Source organism: Dryas octopetala, chromosome 5, assembly GCF_963921425.1.
Source record: "Dryas octopetala chromosome 5, drDryOcto1.1, whole genome shotgun sequence".
Lineage (NCBI taxonomy): Eukaryota > Viridiplantae > Streptophyta > Magnoliopsida > Rosales > Rosaceae > Dryas > Dryas octopetala.
Window position 1 is genome coordinate 6,216,801 of NC_141370.1, and position 24,599 is coordinate 6,241,399.

At 37.7% G+C, this 24,599-nt stretch overlaps 1 long non-coding RNA gene across 1 annotated transcript; it reads right to left on the reverse strand.

Annotated features, from left to right (window-relative positions):
- Positions 1-19,141: 19,141 nt before the first annotated feature.
- Positions 19,142-20,243, reverse strand: LOC147283798 (uncharacterized). Its single transcript, XR_015122498.1, has 2 exons — positions 20,185-20,243; positions 19,142-19,542 (listed from the first exon to the last, which is right to left on the reverse strand). It is a non-coding gene; the product is annotated as an uncharacterized LOC147283798 (long non-coding RNA).
- Between the last annotated feature and the right edge of the window lie 4,356 nt (positions 20,244-24,599).

Sequence of the window (24,599 nt, forward strand, 5' to 3'; positions counted from 1 at the left end):
GGTTCCTTATCAGCTTCAGTCTTTAGCCTCACATTCACATCATAAATTACATCCTAGATACTATGGCCCTTATGAGATTCTAGAGAAGATCGGAAAGGTGGCTTACAAATTGAAACTCCCTACTGGCACAAAAGTTCATCCAGTATTCCATGTGAGTTGCTTAAAGAAGCATTTGGGCTCTTAGATTGTTCCAGGAGCAGTCCTGCCATTGATCACAGAAGAGGGAATCGTGCAAGTTGAGCCAGAAGCAATCTTACAGAGAAGAATCTACCGGAAAGGAAATGCTGCAGGTGTTCAGATTTTGGTGCATTGGAAGGGACACACTCCAGATGAGGCTACCTGGGAAGATTTTGATGAATTTGTTGTTAAGTTTCCAAATTTCCAGGTTTAGCAGTCTAGTTTCTATCTCAGAAGTTTCTACCATAGAAGATTAGTCATAGATCAATCACAACCTTGTGGACAAGGTTGAACTCAAGGGGAGAATAATTGTTAGGAACCTTGTGATTTTACTGTTTACTCATTTACATTACAGTTTTACTATTGTAACTAGGATTGGTTCTTTTGGTTGTTATTGGGAGTGGGCCAGGTGGCACATGAGTTGTGGGTGGGAAGCCTTTTATTGTCTAATAGCTTTCCAAAGCAAAAAAAGTTTGTATTTCTGGTTTTACGAATATAATAGCAGTAACTCCATTGGAGCTCTGCTCCTTTCTTCTTCCTATATCATCCCCATTCTTTTCTCTAATCTTTGCATAGTTAGGTTAAGGTTGAAAGAGGTTCAACATATTTTCTTATCATGCATATCAGATTTGATTGTTTGCAGATTGATCTGGGTATATTTTCTTCCCAAACAATTTCTTATTTGATTTCCCATCCAACGGAGGCACGACCCTACTAGTGCAGCGATGGCTGCAAATCTGCATCTCCATTTTATTTATTATTTATCTTAAATAAAATGACAAGTTAAATTTGGTTAATGAGACTTTGGTTTTAGTTTTATCTAAAACTTATTTAACAAGTTAATATTCCAATCATACTATTTATAAAGGAGAATTCAGAATAAATACTACAGTTCAAAACATTTTAGAATTAGGTATCAAATAGTCAACTAGGTACAAGACTTTTCCTTTTATTTCTTGACTTTTTCTTTTATTCCTATAGTGTCCTTCTGATGTTCCAAGGTGGGGTCCAGCTCTTGTCTTTTTTTGAAATTGAAAAGTTTGGATGTATAGGCCAGGTGAAAGCTCTGTTGTTCAGCTATTGTCTATCAATGCATGTGCTATCTAATCTTCCATCTTGTTTGTGATTCCTTCGTATTCTTCCTTTGTCAAATTATCTCACCATCTAGCATCTTCTTCATTTGCTTTTCCAGTTGTATCTATCTTGTTGATGTAGTTAAGGAAGACTTCTTCTATGTGATTACTCATATAGAGTATAGGTGTTGAAGAAATTGTCTTTACACGTGTTCTTGTGTAGATGTTCATAGTAGAGGTTTGACAGACAAAGTTGAGTTATCTATCATCATACTTATCATGTTGTGCAATCTATGCTCCTCTATAGGCTTCAAGATACTTTAGACTGAATCTAGTAAAATATGGAAGTGGAGATTGTACACATTCTGAGAAGTTCGTCTGAGTAATAATAATTTTGCGTATTGCTGGGTCTTCATGTGTACTGTCTAAAAACCATGCTGGAGGAATACTGTTAAAATCTACAAGGATTGTTCACCTTTGATGTAATAATATCTGTATCAATCCTCTGAGCTTCTTTGGTAGAGATTTGCATGATAGTTCTTTCTAATATGCATCTGATGAGAAAAACCATAATCCATCAGGAGTCGTGGTGTGACTTGAATGTTCTCACTAATAGTTCCATGTTCAAATTGGAATGTCCATTCTCTAAAATCTTGCATGTTCAGTCTAGCTGCTACTACGTTGAACTGTGTTTCTGTCTAGTCACAAGTGCATTTTTGTTGTGTATGATTAATGTATCTTGGAGACTTGTATGTGACTATTATAACCTCTGGTATAGGATTATTAATAGCCTGAAATAACTGCTCTTGGATAGCTAGCTGTTTGTGGACTTCTGCTAAGTTGTTCTGAATTATCAAGTACTGCTGGATATCTTATGGCATTAGCTTCACTCGTTCCTTTGTAAGTTTGAAAGTTTAATTTAGGTGATCTGTTCACTTAATAAACTTGATTAATTTCACTTTCAGTGATCGGACCCCAATTTTTGGTTTATGTGATCACTCAGGAACTAGTCAAACAAACACAACTCAGACAGTTCAGTAACGAAAATATGAAACTTCAGATTGACTTCTAAAAACCAAAAAATCACTTCTGTAAACAACACAAATCAAACACACCAAGGATCAAGTGACATTCTATACACTCAGAGGACCCATCACAGTAGGCATCCCAGTGTTATCCACAACTACAGTGGTGTGTGATTAGCTAGACAGTTATATAAGGCATATATCAATTTCAAGCATATAGCTACAGTACAGATTTGTGTTTAAAAGTTGAGTGAGTCAGTAAGCATAACAACACAAACAAGGAAGACAAATGCACACAAGATGTTCACCCAGAAAAACCACAAAGGGTAAAAACTGGGGGTCTATCCAGCTGACCAAGCAATCCACTAAATAAGAAGTTCAATACAAAGGGAGCACACAGCACACAAGCTCAATCACTAAGTCCTAGACTAAGTGGCAGCTTTCTTACCTCTTTGTGCAACTTCCATAAGCAAGGCAATCGGTCATTCATGAAGAAGGCAGCTCCACTCCAAGCTCATCAACCCATGGCACCAATTCGCACCAAGCCCAGTAGATTCATCAATGCATGAACATGATATGCCAATGTAGGATTCTTAAAAAGAAGATCAACCTTCTCAAGCTAGAGGCATGAAAAGGTTGATATTGAATCCTTCAACTAAAATCTAAAATGAATGTGTTTGAAGAATATATATAAGAAGATTTAAACACTCAAACCCATTTAGAATTTTAGATGAAACAAAAACAAGTTCAGAAAATCTTTTTGATTTTTCAAGAATTAAAAGACCATTTTCTGAAAATGTTAAAGATGAGCACTTAACCTCGAAAATACCCAGACGTGAAACACCAAAAATGCACGCACAAAATGCTCATACACACGCCCAAAAAGATCTGAACAGAATGCACCATATACCCGTACACACCCACGCAACTTTCATGTTTGCCCAAGCCACGTGGAAGCCAATCAATGGCTGTCCACAAGAGACGAATGAGGGGCATATTCTCTTTGTCCTAGAGGGGTATCCTAGTATTACTAAGGATAGGAATGAGGAGCTGTAAAAAGGAATTTTGCTTTATTTTGCAAAAATCAGAAATGGGGAAGATGATGAATAGTGCTGATGTGTGAAGGTGTGTGGCGTGAATGGTAAAGATGCAATCAGATCTGATTGCTACAGTAGGGGAACCAAGCCATGTGCAATGCACATGCATGTTTAGTAAAAAAACAGAACATGGGCTTTCAATGAAATGGGCTTAAAAAGTAAAACCCGAAATGGACCCACTGTAGTGACTGTGACTTAAGTATCAACCACTGTACGTGAAAAACATTGTTCTTTATGATCAGTGAATGACTAGTCAAATAGACAAAAAACTGATATTTTCATGAAATGAATGAAGTGCAGTATACCTTGAGTCTTTATTCATTCTTGACTTCTTCAATACAGCTGAACTTGACCTTAATCTAGCCTAGAGCTTGTGAGTGATTAAATAAAAATAAATACAATTGTTTTGACAAGGGAAATAGCCAATATAACAAATCCTAGAAACTAACAATCTCCCCCTTTGGCTTTCCTTGACAAAACATCAACCCATTCACCTCACAAGACTCTCAACACACAGCCCAACACTTGTTATCATGTACCTGCAAGAAGAAGTACTTGCACAACACAAAATATGATAGTACAGCAACCAATGCAATTTAAACACAGCAAGCAATGTAGATTAAACAAATACATTCTCCCCCTTTTTGTCATGGAAAGACAAAAGGACATAAAAGGAAAGTTCAGTTCAAAAGCACAGAAAGTTGGAGAGATATGCAAGAGAAAAATACAGGCTGAAAGAGTAAAATTCCATAAAAGTCTGACTCCCCCTAAAATCTAACTCCCCCTAGGACTGAGAACCGGCAGCAGCAGCAGCAGCATCTCTGTACCGGGCTTGCATGGCAAGTTCAAAGTCATCTACAGGCTGAAAAGCTACTGAGCTCGCTGGCACTGGAGAATCGGTGGGGCCCATCGCTGGAGCGTCATCGGAATGATCAGGAATGTCAGCATGTGGATCACCATCCTCAGTATGGAGCCCATCAGAATAAGGAACGATGGCAAAGGCAGCAAAGTGAGCTGTGTGAGCTGCTAGTTGGGCCATGAGATCCGCAATGATAGCCGATTGACCTTTGACCTTGGCAAGAAGGGCAGCGTTCACTTGTTCAAGAGAAGGAGCCTGATCACCTCGCTTTTTGCGAGCAAAAGTTTCACTAACCTTCATGACTGTTTTCGTGTAGTCAGCCATAGGCTCAGCAAAGGTATCCAGGTCAGCCACAGAAGAGACACCACTGCGGGCACAAAGAAGGTGAATAAGGAGAGGGAAAATGAGGGCACCCTTGTGGTCACGACCACTACCTATTGTCTTGGTCTGAATGTGTTCATAAATAAGAAAGCCTAAGGGAACATGATCCTTATTCAGAAAAGACATCATCACTTGAATTTGCTCCGCAGAAGGGTGCGAATTGTGGGAGGTAGGAATAATATTGTGACGCACAAAATCCCACAAAAACCTGTGAAAAGGTTTGAATTCGGACTTCTCTAGTAACACACCGTCCTTTAAAGGAGTAGCAGGGTTAACATAGGCCACGGCCTGGAAGTGAGCAGCAGTATATGACCGAGACCGTTCTAAATATTGCAGGTAATCAGTGTGGGTAGATTGTTTTAACCCAAGAACCTGACAAATCCTGTTCGGGCACTAGGCCGAAAATAAACATCACGGTTGCGCACATAGACATTAAAACCTGTTCGGGCAATGCGACTTGGAAAATTGGCATAAAATTCCTGAACTATGGTGAGGTTGTAGGAAGGGACTGTGTGAGGGAGGTCATTCAAGGTGGAGACTTGATAGTCACTGAGGAAGGAGAAGACTTGACGAAAGAGATGGAGATTGAATTCCTCTAACCTGTAGTGGCGCTCTGTGACCACAGATCGAGAATGCACAACGCGAAAGAATCTCTTTGCCCATCGGGTTGTAAAACGATTCTGTCCGTTGATGAAATCTTCCTCCTCACAGTCCTCCGGCGTGGATTGTCGTTGACGGCTGCGAGAGGGGATGATGGTGGAGCCCGACATGGGGAGAAGCCCGATATGGCAAATCGAGGCGCGAGAAGAAAAATGGAGGCCGAGTCGCGACACAGACTGAGTCGCGATAGGGAATGGTGCCGACCGAGTCGCGAGCGAGAGGGGGTGGTGCCGACGGAGTCGCGAGCGAGAGGGGGAAGGCTGAATTGCGAGAAGGAGAGAGAGAGAAGGATGCGGCAAGGGAAGAGAATATAAGAGGAAGATTCTGAAATTTTAGGGATTTGAAGGAAAAAAGAGGGGCGCGTGGCTTATAAGGGCTGCTAGAGATGATAAATCTCTGAAAAGCCCTTAATGAACAGTGATCCAAAGTGCAGAATGGCTCTGTGAAATTGACTGTATTTGACGATTGTTAGACTAGTCAAAATGAACAAACTGCGTACTGTAACATAAAGCAAAAAGATAGAGGAATCCTTAGAGAATTGGAAGCAATGACACATAAAAAAAATCTATGAGTTAGATGTGCTTCAGGGATTTTTATTTTTGACAAAACAAATGTGACAAAAACAACAAACACAATTGAAAAGAATTAACCACCAATATCAACACTCTCATAGATATGGAAAATGAAGATTGCAAATTTTGTGCAAGAAAATAAGCATATTTGGGATATAGGGAGGTCAATGCTAGCATGCAAGACTTGTTCAAGATGGTAAAACAATGTCAAAGACAACCAAAGAGGTTAAATAAATTTCATCCACAACAAGAGATTAGAATTTAACCACTCAAGAGAATTTATAATTTGAGAACAAATCTTGAAAGCAAAGTTTTGCAACTCATGACAATGGCTATGAGAAAATTATTTTCATTTGTTTTGTTTAGGCACATCCCAAGTTAAGTGCAATGATTTGGTCCAATTTTGCGACTCTTTACCCTAGAACACCATAAAAACACCTTATGTCTCCCTAGGGCCGTGACTTCTTTGATCACACTTCCGTTTTTTTTTTTGTTGTTATTTGGTATGGTGCACATTTGTTCAAATGAGAAAAGTTTAGCTGAAGATGGGTCACAAATGAGGAATTATATTGAAGGGCAAAATTGCATCCTCAAACAAATTGTCTTTGAAAAGCATTTAACAAGTTTGATTGATTATGACAAAGTGTTAAATAAAAAAGTCTCAAGGCTAACATTTGACAAGAAGGAGGGATTATGCTTATTGACATGACTCATGTTATGCAAGAACCTTTTTGAATATCAAAGAGAGTGTGACAAATAATGTTAAGACCTTTCAAAGTGGTTATTTTCTTTAAAAGAAAAACTACTTAACCAAATAAAAGAAACTTAAACAATGAAGCACATTTAACTACAAGGAATTATGCATGTGTACAAATGCCAATTGACTTCCGAAGACTAATGTGCTTTGGATTCTCTAGAGCTTTTGTAAAGATGTCTGCAAGTTGCTGTTCGGAAGGAACAAAAGTCAAAGTAAGAGTTCCACTCTCCACAAGATCTCGAATGAAATGATGTCTTATGTCAATATGCTTGGTTCTAGTATGTTGCACCGGGTTCTTGGAGATATCTATAGCACTCATGTTATCACAATAGATGAGAAAAGTTTTCTCATCAATTCCATAATCGGCTAACATTTGTCTCATCCAAATGAGTTGTGTACAACAACTCCCTGCTGCTATGTATTCAGCTTCAGCAGTCGACAAAGAGACAGAATTCTGCTTATTGCTATGCCAAGACACTAAGTTATTCCCAACATAGAAAGCACCACCCGAGGTGCTCTTCAAATCATCACTACACCCAGCCCAATCGGAGTCACTAAATCCAACCAATTTAGTGTTGGTATCGTGGGTATACCACAACCCATAGTCAAGAGTCCCACTTACATATTTGATGATTCTTTTTGTTGCAAACAAATGGGATTCTTTGGGATCAGTTTGGAACCTAGCACACACTCCTACCGCAAACGATATGTCCGGTCTACTAGCTGTGAGGTAGAGAAGACTTCCTATCATGCTTCTATACAAGGTTTGGTCCACTTGCTTACCACTTGGATCCCTATGAAGTTTGGAGCTTTTACTCATTGGAGTAGTAGCCACTTTGGAAGACTCAAGCCCAAACTTTTTGACCAAGTTTCTAGCATACTTAGATTGGGAGATAAATATCCCACTATCTACTTGCTTAACTTGCAGCCCTAAGAAGAAATTCATTTCACCAACTAGACTCATTTCAAATTCACTAGACATTACATCAATGAATCTCTTAACATGAAAATCTGAAGTTGAACCAAAGACAATATCGTCCACATAAACTTGAGCAATCAAGACATCATTTTTCAACCTTTTTACAAATAGGGTCTTGTCAACCGACCCTCTTTGATACCCATTGGACAACAAGTGATGAGAGAGTCTCTCATACCAAGCTCTTGGAGCTTGCTTCAGCCCATACAAGGCTTTCCTTAATTTATAAACACCATCTGTCATGTGAGGATCCTCAAAACCTTTTGGTTGTTCTACAAAAACTTCCTCATTCAAGTAACCATTTAAAAACGCTGTTTTAACATCCATTTGATACAATTTGAACCTAAGATGACATGCAATGGCACAAAGCAACCTAACGGACTCAAGTCTAGCAACGGGTGCAAAAGTCTCATCAAAATCAATACCCTCTAATTGAGAGTACCCTTGAGCAACAAGCCTAGCCTTGTTTCTAACTACATTCCCAAATTCATCAGATTTATTTTTGAAGATCCATTTGGTTCCAATGACATTTGTGTTGGCTGGTCTCTCTACAAGAGTCCACACTTGGTTTCTCTCAAATTGGTTCAATTCCTCATGCATTGCACTCACCCATTCCTCATGATTGAGTGCTTCTTTGATTGAAATCTCTTAGGTAGAGATTTAAGAACCTTTTGGACAATGGTAGACTCATCATAAGGTTTACCTAGGGACATGGCTTCATTTGTGAGGGCTTCCAACCTTTCATAGAACTCGGAAAATGACTCGGACTCTTTCATTCTAATTTCTTCAAATTTGGCATGTACCATTTGAATCTTAAGTGACCTAACTTGTTTGTCCCCTTCATGAACAACCCTAAGTTTGTTCCAAGCTTGCCTAGCCGTGACACAATGTTGTATGTGTGCAAATTGTGAGGAAGATAGTGCAGTGACAATAGCATTTCTAGCCTTCTTGTTGGAGCTAGAGGCCGTGACTTCGGCAAAATACCATTCGGACCTAGGCTTAGGAGTTTCAATCCCATCAACAGTTCGTGTGGGAGGAATCCACTCAACAGTGAGATACTCATATGCCAACTCGTCATAGGCATCAAGAAAAATTTCAAATTTTTCTCTCCAAGCAGCGTAGTTGCTGCCATCAACGAATGGAGGAGAGTTGCAAGATCCTGCAACGCGATCTCTTTCCATCTAGACACACCTAGAAAACAAACAACACCCTAGAATCTCTCTATTTGCTTTTAGAGTAGCGCTCTGATACAAATTGAAAGTTTAATTTAGGTGATCTGTTCACTTAATAAACTTGATTAATTTCACTTTCAGTGATCGGACCCCAATTTTGGGTTTATGTGATCACTCAGGAACTAGTCAAACAAACACAACTCAGACGGTTCAGTAACGAAAATATGAAACTTCAGATTGACTTCTAAAAACCAAAAAATCACTTCTGTAAACAACACAAATCAAACACACCAAGGATCAAGTGACATCCTATACACTCAGAGGACCCATCACAGTAGGCATCCCAGTGTTATCCACAACTACAGTGGTGTGTGATTAGCTAGACAGTTATATAAGGCATATATCAATTTCAAGCATATAGCTACAGTACAGATTTGTGTTTAAAAGTTGAGTGAGTCAGTAAGCATAACAACACAAACAAGGAAGACAAATGCACACAAGATGTTCACCCAGAAAAACCACAAAGGGTAAAAACTGGGGGTCTATCCAGCTGACCAAGCAATCCACTAAATAAGAAGTTCAATACAAAGGGAGCACACAGCACACAAGCTCAATCACTAAGTCCTAGACTAAGTGGCAGCTTTCTTACCCCTTTGTGCAACTTCCATAAGCAAGGCAATCGGTCATTCATGAAGAAGGCAGCTCCACTCCAAGCTCATCAACCCATGGCACCAATTCGCACCAAGCCCAGTAGATTCATCAATGCATGAACATGATATGCCAATGTAGGATTCTTAAAAAGAAGATCAACCTTCTCAAGCTAGAGGCATGAAAAGGTTGATATTGAATCCTTCAACTAAAATCTAAAATGAATGTGTTTGAAGAATATATATAAGAAGATTTAAACACTCAAACCCATTTAGAATTTTAGATGAAACAAAAACAAGTTCAGAAATTTTTTTTGATTTTTCAAGAATTAAAAGACCATTTTCTGAAAATGTTAAAGATGAGCATTTAACCTCGAAAATACCCAGACGTGAAACACCAAAAATGCACGCACAAAATGCTCATACACACGCCCAAAAAGATCTGAACAGAATGCACCATATACCCGTACACACCCATGCAACTTTCATGTTTGCCCAAGCCACGTGGAAGCCAATCAATGGCTGTCCACAAGAGACGAATGAGGGGCATATTCTCTTTGTCCTAGAGGGGTATCCTAGTATTACTAAGGATAGGAATGAGGAGCTGTAAAAAGGAATTTTGCTTTATTTTGCAAAAATCAGAAATGGGGAAGATGATGAATAGTGCTGATGTGTGAAGGTGTGTGGCGTGAATGGTAAAGATGCAATCAGATCTGATTGCTACAGTAGGGGAACCAAGCCATGTGCAATGCACATGCATGTTTAGTAAAAAAACAGAACATGGGCTTTCAATGAAATGGGCTTAAAAAGTAAAACCCGAAATGGACCCACTGTAGTGACTGTGACTTAAGTATCAACCACTGTACGTGAAAAACATTGTTCTTTATGATCAGTGAATGACTAGTCAAATAGACAAAAAACTGATATTTTCATGAAATGAATGAAGTGCAGTATACCTTGAGTCTTTGTTCATTCTTGACTTATTCAATACAGCTGAACTTGACCTTAATCTAGCCTAGAGCTTGTGAGTGATTAAATAAAAATAAATACAATTGTTTTGACAAGGAAAATAGCCAATATAAAAAATCCTAGAAACTAACAAAGTTCTTTCAAGAAAAACTTATTTGTAGTAGTTCTTTCTATCTCTTCTAAATATATATTTATTCTTGACTCATTAGCCTGTTGATTAGTAATTGCTTTATCAAGTTCTTCAAAACTGAGTAAATCACCAAGTTCTGTGGGTTTATTAACCTCTTGTGAGGACATTATACTGCCTTTAATTATTTCATCTATAGATATTAGTGGCTCAAAAGCCTTTTGTTTAGTTTGCTCAAAAAAGCTATTGCTCATACTAATAAGTTATTGATTCTGCAAATTTAACACATGAAATTGTCTTAAAAGTTCTTTATGGCTATTATTTAGCCCAAAAAAGTTTGTTTGTAAGGTTGAAAACTGGTTTTGTAATTGTTTTATAAAAAAGTTCTTTTGCAAAAAGTATTGTTCTAATACTCTTACTAATTTTTCATGTGCAGCTTTTACTGGACCACCAAATGCTCTTTGACTAGAAGACGATCTAAAGAAATCCATATATGTTATTGGATAATGCGTGAAATAATATCAGCTAATGTGTTGTTTGAACCTTTAATATGTTCAAATACTGGTTTAAATTCTCTTCATGTATTAGTATCGACAAATAAAACCCATCTTTGGGCTGCTTGTTTGTTAGTCTTAATTTTATTATAATGAGAAACAATATTCTGACAATCAGTTCTAATTGTAAATATTTCATTATGTAAAAATAAAGAAAATGATTCAATTGAATTAATTATTCCTAATATTTCTAAGTCAGTTGCTGGTAATCTAGCTTGTTGTTCTCCAAATTTACCTGAAATATATCTACAAATTTGTTTTTCAGATTTTGAGGATTCTTTATTATTCTTTTGATATAATATTCCTGTCCATCCTATAGTTAAGGCATCTGTTTCAACTATTTTATAACTATTTTCTAAAGATAATACTTAAGGCTGTAATTTTGTTATTTTATTTTTAATTTCTTGTACTATTTTAATATCTTCACTATTAAAATACCTTTGTCCAGTTTTACTTGTTTTGCTATGAAGTACAACTATTTTTCTTCCTAAGTTAAGTATATAATATCTAGCATAATTTAATAATCCTAAAAATACTTGTAATTGTTTCATATCTTCTAATTTATGTGGAAATTCTAACACTTTCTTAGTTACATGTTATTGTAATTGAATTGTTCCTGATTTAATATACATTTCTAAAAATTCTACATCTTGTTTTTCTAATTCAATTTTGTTTTTACTAATGATAATACAATTATCAATAAATTCTTGCAGAATAATTTCTAAATATTTCCTATGTTCATTTTTATTTTTAGGCTCAAGTATATTTATATCCACCAACTATAGGGTCTATTTCAAGTTGGTCCACAAACTATAAAATATTTCAAATTTCTCCATTAACTTTAGGGTTCATTTCAAGTTGGTTCACGAACTATAAAACATTTCAAATTTCCTCATTAACTATTGGGTTTATTTTAAGTTGGTCCACGAACTAACAAAAAATATACAGAATGGTAGACAAAACCGGGTTGACAAAAAAACCAGACCGAACCAGATTATTTATATATATATTTATATATATTTTTTATTATATAAAAGTTATATATTTTGAATAAAAAAGGTATAAGGTATTTTTTGCACATGCTAGATTTGAACCCATGACCACTTGAGGAGAGTGAATATATGAATTCTCAGTACACCACTTAGCCACTTATGATATTCAAGTACATGCAATATATTTATAGGCATACTGATACTTGAAATATAATAATTTAAGTATCAGTATATAATATTTCAAGTATCAGTATGTCTATAAATATATTGCATGAACTTAAATTTTACAAGTGGTTAAGTGGTGTAGTAGGAATTTATATTTTGACTCTCCTCACAAAGTCATGGGTTTGAACCCCAGCATGTGCAAAAAATACCTTACACCTTTTTTATTCAATATATATAACTTTTATATAATATTAAATATATAAATATATAAATATTTATAAATAATCCGGTTCGGTCCGATTTTTTTGTTAACCCGGTTTTGTCTACCATTATGTATATTTTTTGTTAGTTCGTAGACCAACTTGAAATGAACCTTATAGTTAATGGAGAAATTTGAAATGTTTTATAGTTTGTGGTTCAACTTGAAATGAACCCTATAGTTAATGAAGAAATTTAAAATGTTTTATAGTTCGTGGACCAACTTAAAATGGACTTTATAGTTGGTGGATGTAAATGTACTTGAGCCTTATTTTTATTATGTAAAAGAATATCATCTACATATACACTACAAAAAGAATCATATTTCTTAAATATTTAATCCATCTTTCTTTGAAAAATGGATGAAGCATTCTTTAATCCAAATGGCATGACAAGTCATTCAAAATGTTTTTCTGGACAAGTGAACGCTGTCCACTCAATTGATTCTGGTGCTAATTTAATTTTCCAAAATCATCTATGTAGACTTCAACCGTTTTGCCAATTAGTCCGTGAAAAATCACATTCATGGCCCTTTGATATGTTGCCCTAGTATTCTTTAAACCAAAAGACATAACCACCCATTCATAAATTTCTATCGACGGAGGACATCTAAACGCAGTTTTGTGTATATCTTCCTCAGCGATAACAATCTGATTATAACCGGCGTGGCCATCCATGAATGACAAGATCTCATGTTTGGCCGCGCCATCCACCAATAAGTCAGCCATGGGCATTGTATATTCGTCCTTTGGGTGTAGCAAGGTTGAGGTTTCTAAAATCCATGCATACCCTTAACTTGCTGTTCTTTTTTAGCACAGGTACCACGTTCGATACCAAAGTGATGTATTTCGCCGTCCTGATGAATTTTGCCTCATGAAGTCGGCGTATTTCATCTTTAATCTGCCGTTGTACTTCTACAGCGAAGTGTCTCGGCGGTTGGGCGTACAGCCTGAAATTTTATCTGAGGTTTAATCTATGCTCTACCAACTCGCGGTTGAGACCCGGCATCTCCCTATAATGTCATGCAAAACAATCTTTGTACTCTTGAACGAGTGTTACTAGTTTATTTCTCAATTCTACAATGGGTCTTCGTTGGTTCCTAAGTTAACCTCCTTCAATGGATCCTGAACTTCAGCCTTTGAATCTTCAAGTTCGGCCGGAGCTGGATCTACGTCGTCAATTCCCCATTCTTGCCTAACTTGATCTTGCTCAGTAATGAACTCAGCGTTGACCACCGTTTCTTTCTGCCTATAAACCTTGAGTCTTCTAGCAAGGTCTTCAAGCAATACCTCTATATTTTTCTGGTCATCTAACATCTAAAATTTTTTTTTGAAAAGAGTAGAGACTGCCGCGAGAACTTCCATTTCGGCGATCTGGTTGACCTTCTTGTTAGTTGTGACCCTTGTTGGTCGCCCATTTGCATTTGCCCCTTCGAAAACTAAGTAACTCATATTGTCATCGTAGGATTGGGCATCTACAACCCCTATCATGGCTTCAAATGGCCTTCTCTCGTCAAGAGCTAATTCAACTTGGTCGCCATTCCAAAATATCAATGCTTGGTGCAGAGAGGATGGTACGCACCAATTGGCATGAATCCAATATAGGCCAAATAGCAAATTGTAATTTGCCATGGATTCAACCACATAAAAAGCTGTAAGGCATGATTTACTCCCCACAGTAAGCTCCATGGGCAAGACACCATTTGCCTTCATTCTTTCTCCGGCAAAACCAGTGAGCACAAGGTCAGTGCTTAGAAGATCTGCCTTTGTCTTATGAAATTTTCTCATCAAACCAAAAGGAATAATATTGACCATTGCATTACTATCTATCATAACTTTCGAAACTGGCACTTCTTCCATATGTGCCGTGATGTACAGTGGTTTCAAATGACATGCCATCTCTTCAGTTGACTTCTGGAAATATACCAGGCCGGCCTTGGTTATGGCGACATTGCCAATCACTTGAACAATCTCCTCATTGGCTGGGATGTCCACATCGTTGACTTCGACTCTTAACAACCCTTCATTAACAAAATCCCCTTTAAGGAATCCTTTTTGGTTGGGTGAAGCCTCAAATTCTGCCGGTCGGGTACACACAACATTGCACTTGGCTTCTATCAAACCGGTTTCATCTTTGACTTTAAACTCCATTGAGCCAAAATTCCAAACCCTACTCCGTTTGGGTCTCCGTTTTTCCTTTTGATCCTTTGTTGGAGGTTCCTCCTCTTTTGGCTCTGGCTTAAGGTCATTTAAAATACCTTTGCTTTGACCGGATTTGCTTTTCCCCTTGATCTGTTGGAGTCTCTTTTACGGCTGATTCCAATTCTTGGCCGGCTACCCAGTCTCTCCTTGGTTGGGATCCTGTTCGCCTCTTGCCCCCTGAGTGAGAGCTTTCCGCGCTTGGTTAGAATCTATTTTGGCCTTGGTTGATTTAAGCTTCGCCTTCGAGTTTTACCTGCAAGCCGCCGAAGTTGACCGTGCGATCTGAACAGTTGGTTCAAACTCGATCTTTCTTTCTAGAGTTAAGCCTTCATTCTTCTTTGCCGCCCTGAATACAACCATTTCTCTCTGAAACCACTTGAATTGAGTCCTAGTCATGGCTTCAATGGCCATATTTCTTCTTTGCCGATACCACCTACTATCCTTCGGTACGAGTGGTTTGAAAGTTCTTGGCGGCGTCCGTGGTGTAACTAGTTCTTCTCGCCGTGATCTTTGAGGTGAATAATCGCGATGCGCCTCGTCGAACTCCGGACGCTTTCGCATACTAGACCTTTCCTGCGCCGTGGTCTTAGGTTGCCATGTTTTGATCTCTTTTCTTTTTAGAAAATCTTTTTCTAACAATGCCCTTCGAGACTCCTTTGTTGGGATTCTTTCCACTTAACTCAGCAAAAACCTTCGCCGAGGTCTCCTCTCCTGTATCATCAGGGCCTTTCCTTTTTCTTCCCTTGTCAGACCCTTTTTGATTCCAAAAGCCTCCTTGAGGAACGCTTCAAGACCAACTTCACACTTGCACCTTATGCGTAACACAGCCGACCCTTCTGTCTGTGGAGACACTTCTTCACTCTTATCAACCTGCCCCCCGAGTGTGGTGAGGTCGACTCTAGTCTTTGGGTGATAATCTGCAGGTTTTGGTGCTCCCAATGATACCATGTTTACGAATACTTCACCGAAAGACTTTGTATCGATTTTCATTTGTTGCTTATCTTTTTGGAAAAATTTCAGCTTGCCAGACTCAATTAGTTTCTAGACAAGTTCTCTAAAGGTAATGCAGGTTACCGTGGCGTGAGTCCAGTTGGCGTGGTACTTGCAAAACACCTTCCCGGCTAGTTCCTCCTTTGGCGGAATCACATAATTTGTTGGCAATGTGATGATCTTATCTGCTCGCATTTGCTCAAAAATCTAATCGGCTTTAGACAAGTTAAAACTATAATCTTTAGTTACATTTAACCTGAGAGTATTGCCCTGTGCTTGATAGAAAATCACTTGGCTGGTTGATCCTGGCTTTGCTGGTGGAGGTCTGGCCAAGGCCGAGCATTCATTTGGTTTCTCAATGTTGATCTCGGCGAGGGATACTTCAACTTCCTCCGAGGGTTTCTCTCCCGTGCCTAAGAAGTTCATCGCCGTGACCTTACCTGTCCTGGCCATGACCCTTTTTTGTATTTCTTCTTTAATCAATGACTCAAAACGTGCCACCCAATCAGCCAACTCATAAAGATCTCGAAAGTTCACCCCTTCAAAGTGTTTCCTATATTCAAAGGTCAGTCTGGCCTGGGCAAGCTTGGCACACTCTTTCTCAGCCAAGGCCACCCGGCAGTTCATCCTCGCCCTTTTGAACCTTGCAATGTGTGCCGAAGCTGACTCATTCTCCTTCTGGTATAGCTTCGCGAGATCAGCAACGGAAACTTCCTCCTTGTAATGATAGAATTGCTCATGGAAAGCATTTTCCAACTCCCTCCATGTAGTTATGGTTTTTGTGCGTAAGGCCATGAACCATTTAAATGCTGCCCCTGTAAGGGAAGTAACAAACATCCTCATGTTCAATGGTTCATCTTGGCCGTGTTCACCACACTGAGCCGTCAATTTAACAATGTGCTCCACTGAGGAAACTCTATCATCCTCACCAGAAAAAACAGTAAAATCTGGTTGCCTGAAGTTCCTTGGATATTCATAATTCAAAACCATGGCCGTGAATGGCAAAGTGTATGCTGGTCTTGGGCACCTGCCCTAATCTCCAATAAAATCTTGGAGAAGATTTTTCACTGCGGCCATAGTGACCGGGTGGTCGTGGTTGGCATAGTGCGCCGGCTCCTCTTCAGCGTCTCTGAATGGAGCTCTCGGCACTATTCTTTGGCCCCTATTGTTTCCATTGCCGTTGCCATTACCATTACGGTTGTTTCCGGCGTGAGGTCAACATAGCAATGTTGTTGGTTCGGTAGAAAAGGTTCTTGCTCTTGTGGAGGTAGTTGAAACACTGGCCTTACGTTATTTTCAACCTCTGGCGGAGGTGGTACCGGCCTGCCGTGGGGTTGGGGTTCGTACCACCTCCGCCAGAGGTTGGGGTTGGTCGTGGCTCGCCAGCCTCTGATTCTGAACATGTAAAAAAACGCGCATGGTCTGGTGCATACGTTCAATACTTGCGGTCAAGTTATCCCCCATTTGATCCAAGTTTGTTGTCATGGTCGCATTTAAGGTAGAGATACTGTCTTTTATACCGGCTTGCATGACCTGCATCATGTTTCCCAAATATGTCTCAATGTCGCCGAGGGCTACTTCTATTATGTTCACATTATTTTGCATACCTTAGATTTCAGTTGTTATCCTTTGAGTATTCTGATCCTTGGCAGCTTGTGCCTCTGCTTGATTTTCGGCGGCTCTGGCTATGGTAACCGCTGCAGCCAGTTCTTGCTCGATCGTCATATCATTAGTTGTGGCTATACCGTGTTCGGCCATTATAGCTGTGAGTTCTTCGTAAGTCACTCTGCGCTGCTAGGCATCTTTTGAGAAAATCTTTGATCGTTTTGTGAAACAATCTAGTTACAGTCATCCACCAATAAAAGGTCCCACTGGGCGTGCCAAATTATGTTACCCTAAAAATTTACGACAGAGATTGCCGAAATCCTTGATTAAAAACATTGAAGTCCTTTAAATAAAATTGCGGGCGTGCCACTGTCTTTTGGCCGAGAAGCCTTGGATAGAATTTATAATTGAATTAGTGTATTGCGCCGTGAACTAATCTTCTAACCAAATAATTGTTCGGCGAGAAAGGAACCGTAACTCGCCTAAGTTCTTGACTGCCTTGATCCTCAAGGACTTCTAATTACTTGGTGTGACTATAACAGTGTGCTCGAAATTAAAGATGCGATGAATAAGTGCTTGAGTAATTGGATGCAACGGGAAATTATGAACTTTGATGTAAAAAGTATAGACGATCTGATCGTCTTGAAAACAAGTAACAATCATAGTTCTAATAAAAAATCTCATGATGAAAAGACATGAAAAACTAAGATTAAAAGAAATCGATACTAAGAACAATGAGATCCTAAAACAAAAGGAACAATTTCCTTGAGAGCTTGAAGAACTTGAAAAATCAAGATGTTTGATCTGAGATTTGAGTTGAGTTGTGTTGAATGTGTTGGAGAGAGCTTTTCCTTCTAATGCCTTGCTTTATATAGTGATCCACCTCTAGGGTTAAGAGACCCTTTCCTACTTAACTTTGGACTTCTACTTCCTTATTGATTCTTCCTTTTCTTTACGCCCAAGTTATTGAATTATATTCCTACCTCGCCAAGGATCACTACTACAAAATAGCAATCAGACAACGGATTTTCACCGTTGTCTAAGTTTATAATTTACCGTCGTCTAATCGAGTGTTGTCTATTCATACCCCCAATAGACAACGGATAAAATCCGTTGTCCTGGTGCACCTACACAACAGTTATAGATGTACCACCGTTGTATATACAACCTTTAAAATCAATGATTTGGAAGATACCGTTGTTGAGTGCCAATTTAAACATCGGTTTATATTTAAAAACCGATGTGTATATATATGTTAAACAACGGTTATGTTAAGTAAAGAATTGGTTTTACAACTATTTTAGGTAGAAACACGAGGTGAAATATCCATTAAAACAACGGTTTATTGTTAAAAACCGTTGTCTAATCTATTGAATAATATGTGTATTGCCATGTCTATAGGTTTTTCAAACTACGGTGTTTTATATGAAACCGTTGTATTAATGCATTAAGAAAATTGAATATTAACCATATAACCGTTGTATATACTTATTTGGTACATCGATTTTGGGTTAGAAACTATTGTATGAAGGCACTTAGCACAATGGCTTTTTAAGATTTGTGTGGTATGCTTAAGAATTAAACAATGGTTTATGATATTGAACCATTGTAAGTCAAGGGCACAGACCACGCTTTTGATCGAAAAACTGTTGTATAATGTGCCTGTTTACATCTGTTTTTAGAAACTCCCAATTGTCTTTGACCACAATGCAATTATGAACAAACAATGCAAAATCTAATTGATGAGATAGGTTGTTTTGGTACAACCATTAATTGTTCTAAATTGATTCCCTTCATAATTAACATATTCCTAATAAATTATACATTTACAAAATACCAATTCACAATAATAAAGGATTGGAATTTCTAAAGTACCAAATAATATAAGATATTTGAAGGTAGTAATTGTATATATGTACCTCGCTCCCTTAACCCAATTTCATTCACAAAACCAGCCATATATGCCATAAACAAAAACCCTCCATATATACCTTTCCAAAAAACTAGGCATCAATCTAATTAATCAACCTAATTGCTGTCATATATATATCAAAATATTATCCAGCAGCTAGCCTATCAATCATCCCAAGCTAATCTAGCAAAGTAATCAATATATCATATATACCCAAAGCTAGTCTAGCTAAACATATGGCCTATGTCAAAAAGGTGTCATGCAAAAATCCAACCAGAAATGTCTACATAAACTGGCCCACGAAGTTTGCCCATTCAGCCCGGACTTCATCGATATCTTCTTGGGTATAAGTGTTGTCTTGCCTTCGTTCCCACTGAAACAAGGCAAAGATGAAGTACTAATTAAAAATAAAATTCAACCAAAAATGCAAACAGTCCGGCAGAAAGAAAAAAATAAAGAACATGCGCGCCCCTAAGTAGGTGTATTGAAAAACATAGGCATGCAAGAGAAGAATATGCCCCTGTCAGGTTTCAACATCCAGTAGCAAGCATATATATATATATAGTTATCATCCACAAGATAAAATAGGGGCCTATATCCAGAATCAAGCTCCAATATATTAACACAAGTGATCATCAAACAGGGGCCAATATAACCTGTCCACTTCCACAATTTTGAAAGAATCCACCAAGTATTCCCAATCTGCACCCAAAACAGACTCCCCCAACTAATTTGTTTCCTTTTATTCCTTTACTACATTTCCAAGCTTTCAGCCACAAAACAAATTAAAGCATTATAAATTGCAACAATACATCAACTTCTTTATCAAGATTCGAATACCCATTTATAAATGCCCAGCAAGGTCTAAACAATTTATAAGTCATTTTGACATGATATGATATAGCTCCTAAGAGTACCAAGGGTTCAAAATGTCCAAGTAAAAGACAATTATGATATCACTGCTCATACCAAAAGCATGACCAACATAATGTCAGGTTGGCTGACTAATTCATACCTTATTCACAAAAGCTAAGCCCTCATCTTCAATTATTTCCTTCATAAAGCGCATAACAACCGACAACCAAAGCATTTCCTTCATAAAGCTCATTGTGCCTTTGGTGCAGATGGACCGACAACCAAAGCATTTTGAGCTCCTTCCATCTTTGAATCCCTACATAAAAATAGACAAATAGACTCATTAATTAAAGAAAAATCAAAGTCTGTGAAAATAAGACACATAATTGAAAATTCGATTATAAAATAAATCATATGTCACTTGGGAGATGTTGAAACTCATGGATGCATGAATATGATAGTCATTTAAATTTAAATTGACAAGGATAAATGACTTAGCAGCTTACCTTGATATAATCCGTGTAGTAATCTTTAATGGTTGGGTGAACACAAATACATTTGCCTTGATAAACACATACACAAAAAATAATGAGTAGAACAAGGACCATCACTGAACACAAATGCTCCAAAGAGTGCCCACTGATTATGTAATGATTCGCATGCTTGGAATTCACAACCTGTTGACAAATGAAGGAAACATTGCATAAAATATTGGTTGGTTGGGTGGGGTGCAAAGAAAGTGTTTTATATATCAGAAACCAAACATGGATTGACAAAGGAAGTATATTCATCCCAAAATTTTTTTCAGAAAATCAGGTTGATCAACTAAAAAAGATTCCTTATCTGACAATTGTGGAGCATCTTGTTCTTTGGCTGAAGCAAGGAGAAGTTCATTTAGCAACTCCAGAACTTCATATACCTGAGGATTTAACACTTACGTACAGGTTATATATAGCTTACTTGCTAGTAACAGGACATCAATACTAGTGAAATTGTGCAAAAAATTTGGTGTTTCACTAAAACACTTGAACTAATTAATATCAGTACATCAATTTTAGTTTAGGTTAAAATCACGAGAAACATAAGAAAACATAGACATGCAAAGGAAGATAATTGCTGCCAGATTTCAGTATTTCAGGGCCAACTTAGAAAATGCGTAACTAATGCATCTGGGGTCCGATTGAGGTGATCTTGGTCTTGAAATAACCATTAGGATGTCTAGTTTATGCTCACCAAAAATCAGCTCGAGACCACTTACCAATCAGTACAGAATTCACAAAGAGTGTCACGGGGTCAGTGACTACCAAAACCAGAAAAGTGGGATTTTGTGTAAAGCTTTCAGGGCCAACTTAGAAAATGCATAACTAATGCATCTGGGGTCCGATTGAGGTGATCTTGGTCTTGAAATAACCATTAGGATGTCTAGTTTATGCTCACCAAAAATCAGCTCGAGACCACTTACCAATCAGTACATAATTCACAAAGAGTGTCACGGGGTCAGTGACTACCAAAACAAGAAAAGTGGGATTTTGTGTAAAGCTCAAGACTCAAGACTCAAGACTCTCTTGCCAAACCAAGCATTATCAGTACACTCAAAGCAACATTACTAGGGTCTACACAGAGTTCACAACCAAGTTTAGACTTTCCTTACCAAGAATGCAACTCGGTTTGGAGAAAAGCAACATTACTAGGGTCTACACAGAGTTCGATCACAACCAAGTTTAATTAGACTTTCCTTACCAAGAATGCAACTTGGTTTGGAGAAAAGCTCAAGGACTGCCCTGCATGAAAGCCACCTACCAAATATTATTTAAGGCAGCTTTTTGTAAAGAGAATCAACCTAAGCACTCACATAGTATACAAAAATGGGCTAATAAAGTTTCCAATGTTGTTTATCTTTCTTCAATGCAACTTGCAGATTATATTTCAAAAGGGTCATCACACAAGCTTTATCACTAATGACAAATTTCTCATTTAATAACATACAGAAGTTAACAAAACAAAATTGTAAACCATTATTTCTTAAAATTGCAAAGTGCAGATTTATTCATGATCTATGAGTTGCAAATAAAAGGGAATTCGGAAACTTTCACAGTTTGAAGTAGAAGCCAAAATGAACACACACACAGTTTGAAGTAGAACCTTTCACAAAAAGCTCTTTTTCTGTTTCTACTGCTGAATGCAATTCATCCCCTACCTCTTTTTAATTTTCTAGTAGTACTTCTTAAACTAGGTGCTCTCTAACTTCCTCTTCAGGCAGGTGTCTTGGCCACAGAGATGCACAAAGCATCAAATAAATGAATACCTAGATCTGGGAATGGTTTTATGCAATATAAGAAATTTAATTAGTATCAACAATATTTGAAAGAATAAGCATGATATCGATTACATTATATATGCCTTCACTGGGGACAATTAGGAAAAGTATTTGCTCAAACTCTTTTATATGAGGTCAGATGAGTGATATATTCTTTTCACAAACTTTGAGATTGGTTAGCATTTTTATATTTATCAAAACTAAGAGAAAATAAGCAGGAACCAAATTAAGGGAAACACAAAACAAGGTGGCAACATGCTCTGTTATTTTTATTTTAAGAAAATAAAGAGAGAGAGAGAGAGAGAGAGAGAGAGAGAGAGAGAGAGAGAGAGAGATATCACCAAAGAAAATTAGACCCCTTTAGTTTAGCAGTTCCTTGAGACTTCATGAAAGAATACAGGAGAGTTATTGCCATTCTACTACAGGAGAGCCACCTAGTCCCTAACAACCAGCCACCAAAATCAAAACAACTGCCTTCTTTCTTATGTATGAATACAGCCATAGGACAGTCTATCCCAAATCCCATAGTCCAGACAGTTGGTGATATTAGACTACGTAACAGGTTTAAGAAACTGGTGAAAATATTCAGCCTGAAATAGAAATTAAATAGAAGGACATCAATGAAAAAAAGTGATATCTTCAAAGTGCTACATGCTAAAGCGCGTTGTCAAGAAAAATGCAATAAGATAAGCAAAAGAGAGATCGAATTAAATAATAAATAAAAAAACATACACACTTTGCAATTAAATTAAAGAAAAAAAAAAGAGCATAATTCCATAGTTTTCAAAGTAACTTGCCCCCAAATCATATGAGCATTAGCACAGTAGAATGGAGATATAAATATTAGTTGTACCTAACAAACTTGCATCAGTTGGTAGTAGGCAATGATCCTGACACTCATTATAATCTTCCCACTTCTTTAATAGCTCGGTATCTCTTTATAGTTAACCCAATAAACATTCTAACCTTAAAAAAATTTTATGTCCTTGAAATAAGTCAGTTAACAGAATAGCACACGTACACAAAAAAACCCAATTTCGCTAATGATAAAAGTGTGAAGAAAACATATGAAATTTCATTATGTGAGTCTAGCAAAGCAAAGTCCATTTACTTAACTGATCTTAATGGTCCAAATCCATTCACAACACAAATATCAAGTTAAATTCATCCCTTATTTTTCGCAGTTTTCTCAACAACCAAACATAAACTAGTCCAGAAGAAAATAAAACTCAGAAAACAATTAATGAACAAAAATTCCTATTAAAAATCCTAGTTCATGAGATTAAACCAAGCAAGAAAATTTTAAAAAGAGATGAAATGAAAGGAATCAACCTCAAAAAACAAACGAATCTAACCTTAAATCCCTCCAAAGTAAACCCACAAAAAAATTACAGAAAAAAATAAATAAATAACAAAACACAAATTCAGCAGCGCGCGTAAAGGAAATAATCAAGAACTTCATGTGAGAGCCCTATCACAGAGGAAAAACAAAAGAGTGAAGTGGGGGAAAAAGCACCTGAAAGCCCAGTGTGAGCTCAGCGAAGTCAATGGTCCAGATTAGGGTTAGGGTTTCAAGCTTTCCCAAATCTCTGTGTGATTTGGTTAGAGGAGAGCATAAATCCAGTGATTTCAGAAGGCATAAACTGAGAGTCGACATGATAAGAAGATGTGTGCAGCCATGGCGACGGTGATGAGAAGACGAGTGCGTACATGGTGGTGAAAGGGCGACACAATGATGGTGAGGGACGGTGATGGGTGATGGCCATAATCAGAAGAGAGAGAAAGAGAAAGAGTGAGCAAAGTGAGAGTGCGGGAGGTCTGGGTTTTGGGAAGAAGCAAGTCTGGGTTAAAGGCGATATGATTTTTTTCATTATCGCGAGCGTGTATTTTGTCAAATACAAAGACCCGCATGTTTTTTTTATTTTTGTGTAGCTTATCCAACACAACGGTTTTGTTTAAAACTATTGTGTTTAATATTTAGGAAAATTCATCCGACCAAATAGCATTGGATATAATACCATCATATAACAGTTTTTTAAAACCCGTTGTGTGTTAAACTAAGATAACGGACAAAATAAGAACCGTTGTCTATTGACTGTTGTCTATTTATACAATTGTAGTAGTGGATGCTCGGTTGAACAAAGAAACTTTCTTTAAATGTTTGGCAGTTTGGGCTTTTAACACACTGTGAGCTTTACTTTCAACCATAAATGGATTTTATTATTAATACTATGGACCTGGCCGTGATCCCGGCCCAA